This window comes from Arvicanthis niloticus, chromosome 19 (assembly GCF_011762505.2).
Source record: "Arvicanthis niloticus isolate mArvNil1 chromosome 19, mArvNil1.pat.X, whole genome shotgun sequence".
NCBI classification, from domain to species: Eukaryota; Metazoa; Chordata; class Mammalia; order Rodentia; family Muridae; genus Arvicanthis; species Arvicanthis niloticus.
This window is the reverse complement of record NC_047676.1, coordinates 28230185-28239988: the sequence shown is the minus strand read 5'-3', so window position 1 is coordinate 28239988 and position 9804 is coordinate 28230185. Positions and strand designations below refer to the sequence as shown.

Sequence of the window (9804 nt, the reverse complement as noted above, 5' to 3'; positions counted from 1 at the left end):
TTGGCCCCATGTTTCTCTCACCCTCCATTCCCCTTTCATTCCTAGCCTTCCTCTCGGGTGAAACCGGTTTCCCATAGCTTCAGGCAGATACAATTTCCCACATCTTCTTTAGCATGTCTTTGTGGCTGTTCTTGTTTGCCTCATGTTTAGTCAATCTTGCTGGTAAGACTTTAAGAGTTTAGCTTCTGACATTCCCTGAGAAAACTCCATGTTCCTCTGGCCCTTAATGACTCTGCCTCTCTTCTGCAATGATCCTGGAGCCACAGGTGCAGAAGTTGCCTCATCCAGCTGCTTTTGATCAGGGTTTGAGGTAATGATGGTAAGGACCCCAGATCTTGATACTTCACTTTTTTTTCTGTCCCCACTTTCTTGGTTTGTGCAGTTTGAAATTTTCAGTGTTTCTCTGGGAGAGCTCTTACTCATGAGCATCCATTAGAATGGCTGTCTCACTGGGCACTCCTTCTTCTCAGTCTAATGGGAGCAGGAGCAAGACACCTCAGGTGTGGTGGCTTCTATCTGTGCTGTTCAGACAACACGGGAATAGAAGGAGTGATTCACTGAGAAGGTATGTACTGTTTCTCTGACTTTTCTGCCCTGATTTAATCATTATGGGTTTTTCTGATCCCAAACATCCTATTCTTCCAGCCTTTGTTTTACATTTTCCATTCTTTTCTTAATTTATCTTTCTTCTATTTAGTTCTGGATTCAAAGCAAAGGTTCTAAGGAAATTGTGGCTAAGGAGAAGATTGGTTTAATGGTCCTTGTTTCTTTCCCAAGGATCCTATTTACTTAGCACCCCAGGAGTGTTGCCTAAGTTTCTCATGCATCTGGTGTTTTTTGTAACTACTTCAGGGATGTTAATGTTTCACAGTGATCCTTGATAATGTTATTCAAAAGGGTATAAACTCAGATTCAAGAATAGAAACTTCTTAAGTGGGAGCTCCATATCCTCTATCCCTTTACAAATTTCTTTCCATAATATTTCAGATACTGCATCTCTGTCTTCAGTCATAACATAAAATTCCAGAGAAAGATACTGCCCATCACATCATGATGTATTTTCCATGATTACAGTAATGTTTTTGAGCCCAATGATGGCAGTGATGGAAAGATACATTGGAAAATATACATGTATCACAGGATGAAGCATGTCTAAATTTTAAAAAAAGATTGTATTTATTTTTATTTTACATTTATGAGTGTTTTGTCTGAATCTATGTTAGTATATTATTCGTATGGCAAATCTGTGGAGGCCAGAAGAAGGTGTTGGACCTCCCGGAACTAGAGTTTCAGATCGTTGTGAGCCATCTCGTGACTTCTGAGAACTGAACCCAAGTCCCCTATGAGAACAGAAAGGTCTTTTAACTGCTGACCCATATCTCCAGGCCTGACCTTCAGATCTTTGGTGAAAGATTGCTATTGTCCAAAGCTCTGGGTTCATGTTTTTGGTATTACCTACACTGTAACTGAGGGTGTGGAGTAGCTGGTTTCTTTCTAGGCATCCTGAGCCATTCTGTGCCTTTACACTTAGTTCGGATTTCTTTATTTCAGCTGTTTATGATCATCAGAACCATTGTCCTTAATCTCCACAAAAATGAACTTTATGTACTGTTTCTAGGTGGAAGCCATTATATAGTGATGAGCCGTGTGTCACAAATTCTTCATGGCAGTGGCCACAATGTGACCAAACTTCTTTATGAATCGGATTACATCCCAGGTATCTTTAAAATCAATTATTACAATAAATTGCTTAAATACTACATGATAGCTTATGTATACAACTGCTTGACACAACTTCTGTATCTGGCCTTATGAGTTTTAAATTGTTGTGAGTGTGTCTGTGTGTGTTTGTGTGTTTTATAGTTCTGATTTTACTATGTAGTCTTGGCCGTGTATGATATACTTCTGTATTTTACTTACTTCCTGGTATAGATTGAGTATAATTTCAGCATGTATCCAAAATCTTAATGTGCTAGAATCAGTTTTTGATGTAATGATGTTGAATAATTATTGATCTATAAGAAACAGGCTTAGAAATCTGATTGGCCTATGAGAGTAAATACTTAGAAGGGAATTATATTGTCTTCCCTGGGGTGGATTAGTTCTCAGCTGGGTTCATGAAAGAATGAACCTGCCCTTCCCTGGCCCCTTTCTTTTCTTTTGCCTTGTGACTTTTGTACCCACACATGGCACTTTTGTATTATGATTCAGTGAAAGCCCATCAAAGGCTATTCAGGCGACTCCACCCAATCTTCGATGGTCAGTCTTTAGAAGTGTGAGCAAAATAATTTTTTAGATTTTTTTCAATTTCAATTTTCAATTTTTGATTTATGTATATTTATGTATATTTGTATGTGAGGTTTTGCATGTGTGTGCAAGTGCTGAAGGAGGCCATAAGATGTGGTTGGATCACTTGGACCTGAAGCTAACAGGCAGCTGTGACCTGCCTGATGTGGGTGTTGGGAACTGTGCATGACTTCTCTGCAAGAGTAGTACACACTTTGAATTGTTGAGCCATCTCAATAATTTTTTTTTAAATATAAATGAACTAATAGTAGATATTTTGTTATGGCAACAAAACTACATTTAATATTTCATTACTTGAGTGTCTCTCATAGTCAACACTACCCACTATTATTGATCATATTGAGAGGCTTTTATGTCAAGTGTGTCTGACAGTAGTGTTGAATAGATGTATCCTATCATATTTAGGACTCTAATTATGTAAAAATAACTATATTCAGTGGCACATAAATCACTTTCTATATTTCAATGAGACCTACATTTTAAAAAATTTGTGCTCAATATTTAGGAAACATGATTGAGATGACCTCAGATTCTTAAAAAAATCAATAGCTTTCCCAAAACTCTGTACAGTTATGTCAGAAGTTTCTATTTAATTTAATAAACACCAAACTGAAGATCATTAATCCCTGCTGATAGATTAAGGCTCAGAAGCTCAGAAAACTTCACTTCCTTGTTCACTGGATATCTTCCTATACATTTAATTTGCTTTGACAGTCTGACTTCAGAGCTGCAATTCATGCTCAGCCTGTTTTGCTTGTTTCCAGAAATTTTGATATATTGCTAAAAGATATAGACTGCCCTTTTATTAAGCTTTCAACATAAAAATCTACCAAAATTCTTTACGTTTGTGGACCTGGTGTCCTTCATTCTTATGTTGAGTGTTACTGTCCTAAAGTATCTTGTCTTTCATTTCTTCTTTCTTTTTTCTTTTCTTGCTCATTTTACCAAGACCTCCTGTTTGCGTTCATTTTTGTGTTTTTTCTTAATTTTTCTGAGACAGGTCTAGGCTCTTACAGAGCTCAGCTACACTGCCATGGTTGTTCTCAAACTCAGGGAATGCTCTTGTCTTAGCATTTCATCTTTAGGGATTAGAGGCACAATTCACCACACTCAACTCAGAGGTCCTTTCAACATCCATGAACTCTGGCCATTTCAGATGCAATACTGGGTTATTCTTTTTTCTTATTTTTTTAGTTGTGGAATTAGAGTGGATTTATGAATGTAAAAAGAACACTATTAGGTTATTTTCCCCTAGTTTAAATTGAGGCTTTGCATTAAACTATTTAAACAATACTTAGCTGTTTGGATCACTTTTATTCTGTGATTATTCAACCTGAAAAACTACATGATGTATACTGAAGGAGTAAAGGTTTCTAGGGTTTATACATAATTGCAAGTATTGGAGTGGTATCAAGAAGGAGGGTTTAACGGGTTGAAGTTATAGTTCTTTTCCTTCTTATAACAAGCACCCTTAAACTCATTGTAAACTATCTTACTAATTTATTTACCTATTTATTTGATTTGGCAAAGGGTCTCATGTATCCCCGGTGGCTTCAAAATTGCTTTGCAGTAGATAGTAACATTAATTTTTCTTGACTTTCTTTCTCCACTTCCTGAATTCTGAGATTATAAGTGTATGCCAAAAGACAGAACAAACAAACAAACAAATGAAAAAACCTGTTTCTGTGTAGTTCTCAGCATCAAATGTAGGATTTTGTATACATTAGGAAGGAACTTTAACAACTGGGTGCCTCGTATATAACACTAACAACTGAGTAACTTATCAATACCTGTATTCCTCACTTCTTCTCAAGCATATATCTCAAGTTAAATGTTGTTCTTGTTTTGGTGAGAGAAATTCAATAACATCACCGATCCTCCATGATTTGATACAAATTAGGACATGTTTGTATAAGTGCTCTGGATAGCAGACAACCTTTATCCTATCTCGCAGGCTGGTTCTTCATTGTAGTGGAGATAAGTTAAAACAAAAAGAAACAAACAACAAAACAAAAAACTGAGAAATAGAAACATGATTAAGTTCCTAACTCAGAGTTCATTATTCAGATAAGAATGCAGTCCTTTCTTTCTCTAGCAGTATTGTTCACTTTAGTCCAGAGGAACTAAATATGTAACAGTTTCATTCACTATGTAAGGCGAATTGATTCAATACTATTGGATCTACAGAACTGAAATATGCTTTTATCCTTAAATATTAGAATTCTCATACACAGAAACACACACACACACACACACACACACACGCACACACACACAGAGGCAGTGACAGAGAGAGTCATAATTCCAATATGAAGTGTCTCCAGCTCTTCTGTGTTGAAAATATCAACAATTGAATCAAGGATAAGGGCACAGGGCCATGTGTGCCCTCTATCATTATACTTGACTGTTTTGTAGCTCACTGCTGAAATGAGGAAGGATTGGTGAGTTTGGATTGCCCTGTTTCTAGGAAATCTCAGCTCCTGTCTTTGTCTCACAGAGCACTCTGTTCTCTCATGCACCACTCTGTCCTTGCTGGTTCAGCCTGTAAATTCCTGCCAGCTGTCTTGTACGTCCTAACATCTGAATTCAATCATCTCACTCAGAGGGATTGCCTGAGTGGATTTGAATACTTCCTCCATGATCTGAGTTCTGAAAACTAAGTCCAGTGAGTACTGAGTGTTCTTTGCCTCCTAATGAACAGTGTGTGAGGAACATTTTACCCAGGTAGTGTTTCTAGTTTATTTTAGTCATTTAAAATGCAAAGCAGATCTGTCTATTATTTCCTTTTGATCACATTTCATGTTGCAAAGTATTTTACTGGATTACTATTGACAAAATTCATCATAACTAAAATAAATAAGTGTACATATATGGATATCTGTATTTAAATATCTGAACACTATGAAGTTTTATCATCACAGAAGATTTCTCCTCCTTAGCTCATTATAATGTTTTTGTTGGCCATTTTACTTCTTAAGAGGCATTGGTTGTCTATATATAATGTTACCACGTTAGTTTGTATATTCTGGACTTTACATAAATAGGATCATAAATTAGACATTCTTTTATTATATTGTTTTAAACAAAAGTATTTTGCAAACATTCATTCTTGTTTGTGAATAATTCATGGTTTTTTTAGTCATATTCTATTGTGCACATGGTCATGTTTAACTTATTTAGTTTCCTATGGACAGACTTCAGGTTATATATAGTTTTGTGTGGTTAAATAATAACATGTTGTAAATGTTTTGTACACACACTCACACACACACACACACATCCTCACATTTCTGTCTAAAACTATTTTTCTCTAGGTTGGTAGCTAGGTGTGTAGTGCCTGAAGGTCTTTATATACAATTTCATCCACACGTATAATGCATTCTGGTCTCACCACCACACTTACTCTGCTAAGTGCACTTACTCACACTTACTCTCTTCCTGTCCTCTAGTTCCCTTCCTTTTTGCTGTTCTCTCCCAAGCCCTTAGTGTGTGTGTGTGTGTGTGTGTGTGTGTGTGAGAGAGAGAGAGAGAGAGAGAGAGAGAGAGAGAGAGAGGTGTTACTTCATTTAACTAAGGTAACCACTTGCATAAACCTGGAAATAGGGCTAACCACTGGAGTTTAGGAAGTTCACTAGTGGTCAAAGCCCTGATGACAATGACTACGCACTCCTAGCATCCATGAACAGTCAGCAGCAATTCTCCAAGAAAGTCAGAGTCACATGAGTCATTCCTCATCCTGGCTGGAAGTCAGGTCCAGTGTAGGCAATCACAGTTGTAGTGAGGTCGAGATTGAGGCAGCCATGGCATGTTCAGGAGATAGAGTTTTGTGACACTTCTTCCCTCCATCCAGTCCTTATTTGAGTTTCATCTCCTCCTGTGCTATGATCTCTGACCCCAGAGAGTGATGTCAATGCCCTTTTCAAGGCTGAGCACTTAACAACAACTTGTCCTCAGCACGTTGAGTGGACATGGTTCATTTCATTTATTGCAGTTTGCTGCACAAAGAAATTCTTTAATGAAGGTTAAAAGCTGCACTTATAATACATAAACATAATGTATAAACATAAATATCTATAAGGTGATTTGAAAAAATGTCCATTTAGTGACATGAAAGTAGTAATTTCTTCCATACAGAATATGGTCATGACCTTTTGAAGAGGTTTAGAAAGCTGGGTACTTCCCCCACACACTGTACAACAGGCTTTAAATCCAATCAAAAGGTAGATGATTGCCTCCATCATACTGGGCCCATTTTCCTTGCAGGTCAGCATTTTAACATGGAAGGTCCATCATTATGTAAAACCATTGATAGCTTTTGCCCCCTAGTGGCTTTTGTAGCAACTTCTGGCCAGAAGGGAGGAAGCTTCAAGTCAGTTTCACCTTGAGTTTGCTCTGCCTTACAAACAATGCCTCTCATGACCTTAGCTATGTGAATAGTTTTACTAGGCACTCAAGAGCTATGGCTACAGCCTATGCTGTCTTGAAGGCTTCACTGGCCTCTGGATCAACAACTCATAAGAATGTTTCCCACACTAGCACTGGGGCTTTTTGTTTGATCACTCTTGACTTCTGAGGTCAGCATAATCTAAGTATACATGACACCTCTATTTAAACAATTTAAAAGTTGTTTTATGTATGGTTTTGACAGTAAATTTGTTTCCTGACTGTATGTATGTGTGTACGCATGGTCATGGTGGAGATCAAGGAACAACCTGCAGGAGTTTCCAGTATCTGAGTGCTAGGAATCAAACTCAGGCCATCAGACTTGTCTTCGAGTGCTTAATCTGCTGAGCCATATTTCCATATGCGTCCTGTATCATCTTTAGCTTTGTTTAGCTGTTCTCCATCTCTCTCCTAATCTTTTTTTTTTTTTGTCTTTGCTTTATTTCCCTTGGTAATGGTGTATGTCTTTTTAGGTTTCTAAGACCCAAACAACACTATCAAAAAGAACGGTCTCACATTCATGGAAATTTTGAGAGGTCTTTTCCATGTAATCTTTTAATATCATTTTAAAAAATCTGTAGAAATGTAATAGATAGAAAGGCATTTTCCAGGATTCTGTGTGATTGACGTCTGTGTTGTATGGGCATAAGCATCTGGTTGGATTTATTCACCTGTATATTGTGATGTATAGGGGATCCATCATAACACTTTATTAAGCTTAGTGCCTGGCAGATGCACAGATAAGAGGCCTTCCACTGAGGAGAGTCAGCCACAGTAGGTGCTGGAATCTACAATCATGATTGAGTTGAGATGTCAAGTTAGGGTTGGACTGTGTCCCATGAGCCAGGAACAATGAAAGGAAGTTCCCAACCCTATACTCTGTCTTTAAACACAAATTATTAAACTCTCTAAAGTAATAAGGATCACTTGAGGATTCTGGTTTTGGCCTACTTATCTTGGTTTGAAATTCTCATCAATAGCAAGAGAGGATGGATTGAGTTTTTTTCCCCTGCATTTGAGAGATATAGCTTGAAGTTGTCAGAAATGAAACCTCAAAAATGGACTCAGATTGTTCATTGTGCATGAGTAATAAGGGGAAGAGCCAGACTGGCCAGATAGGATATGGCAGACTTTTTCTCCTTCCTTCCTTCCTCCCTTCTTTCCTTCCTAGCTTTCTTCCATTCTTTTTTTTTTTCTTGACTTACCATTTTGACTAAAGGTAGAGCCCTTTTGTTTACTGAAACAAACAAACAAAGAAACAAGGTCTAACTTTTTGTGTTGGAACGTACTTGTAATCCAAGTGCTTGGCAGCTTCAAGAAGTAGGTTTGTGAGTTGAAGCCAATTGGGCTACTGCACATGACTCTATCATAAAACAAACAAACAAACAAACAAACAAACAAACCACAAACATGAAATGAGTAGCAACTGAAAGGGAAACAAAGTAACACTTCATGTATTTCATTTTAATGTTTCTTTGAAACGCAGAGAACTGCAATCAAACTCACTTGAGTAACAACAAACTCTAACTCAATATGGTGACAAAGTTGATGAATTATGTCATTTTAGAATGTTTACATCTGGGCTTTTTTTTTAACCTGTACAGTGAAAAATAATAGCTGAGTCTTTAAATGAAAGCTATTAGTAGAATTTTTCATTATGTAGACCTCATAAAAATTCTTGAATTGTTGGAAAATATCAATAAATATGATTAGAATATAGAGTTGAGTGGATTAAAAGAAAAGTAAACCCACTACTCAAAATATTTTTTGTGTTTATTTATTTGTTTGTTTGTTTATTACAGGTTCAGACATCACACCATTGTAAAGATTTATCAACACCTTGGCAACTTATGCAGTCACTTATTAAGCAGAAAGGACATCATGGAGTTCTTACAAAATGAGAACTCTGACCTAGTACTTCTTGATTCATTAGACTTCTGTTCTTTACTGATCACTGAAAAGCTTGGGAAACGATTTGTGTCCTTTCTTCCCATTCAGTTTAGCTTTATGGACTTTGTGTTACCAAGTCCTCTTTCTTATGTTCCAGTGTATGGTTCTGGTCTAATTGATCAAATGGACTTCTGGGGCCGAGTGAAGAACTGTCTTATGTTCTTTGATTTCTCTATGAAACAAAGGGAAATAAATACTTTCTCAATATGATAGTACCATCCAGGAGTATTTTGCAGAAGGCTCTCGGCCAGTTTTGTCTGACCTTCTACTGAAAGCTGAGCTGCGGTTTGTCAACTCTGACTTTGCCTTGGAGTTTGCTTGTCTCCTGTTTCCCTACACTGTGTATGTGGGAGGCTTACTGGACAAACCAATTCAGCCAATACCCAAATGAGTGATACAGTAGCTCTAAATTTATATTTTATTCAGAGACCTTCAATACTCAGGTGGGGGTTGTCACTTGGCAGAGATGTCCTGAAAGAAAGTACCTTAAGGTAAGATAGGTATTTGCAGCTTATATTTTTAGGGCTGTGAATGTACAGTGTCAGAGTGCCCCATGCTGAGGTTGAAGACCTGGTTATATGGTAAGAGGTATGAATTTCTTTTGTCCCTCTATAGTTCTGGACTTGGTAGAATAACTTCATTAGTTAGTGTTATTGAACTTTGATTGTGTGTGTGTGTGTGTATACACACATACAAATATAGCATATGTCTGAGCATTTTATATTTGTTTAGGAAGCAGGCTTTTCATGATGAAACATATACCTTTTTAAAAAGACATGTATGTAGACAGGATTTAGCACGAGTGGCAACAAAAACTATGTCTGTTATTCTGTGTCTCCAGTCTGTTGAGCCCTTGATCCTTCATTCAACTACTGTAAACCATTGACACTGCCATCAGGTTTGTATGATCAATTTAGACTAAAAATCACGACCACTGAAAAATTTTAAAGTACAGAAAGCTAATAGATTTTGATTGCTTGTTACCTGTCACCATGTGGGTGTTATTTTGTAGACATTATCTTTTATAATTCTTTGCCCCTTGTTCAAGAAATGATCCCCTGTGTGTTTATACAGTGATGGCAAGATGCAGAAGTGACAAATATG

General features: G+C 37.1%; 1 pseudogene; it reads left to right on the top strand.

Annotated features, from left to right (window-relative positions):
• Positions 1–248: 248 nt before the first annotated feature.
• LOC117723676 (UDP-glucuronosyltransferase 3A2-like) lies at positions 249–9091 on the top strand (annotated as a pseudogene).
• The last annotated feature ends 713 nt before the right edge of the window (positions 9092–9804 follow it).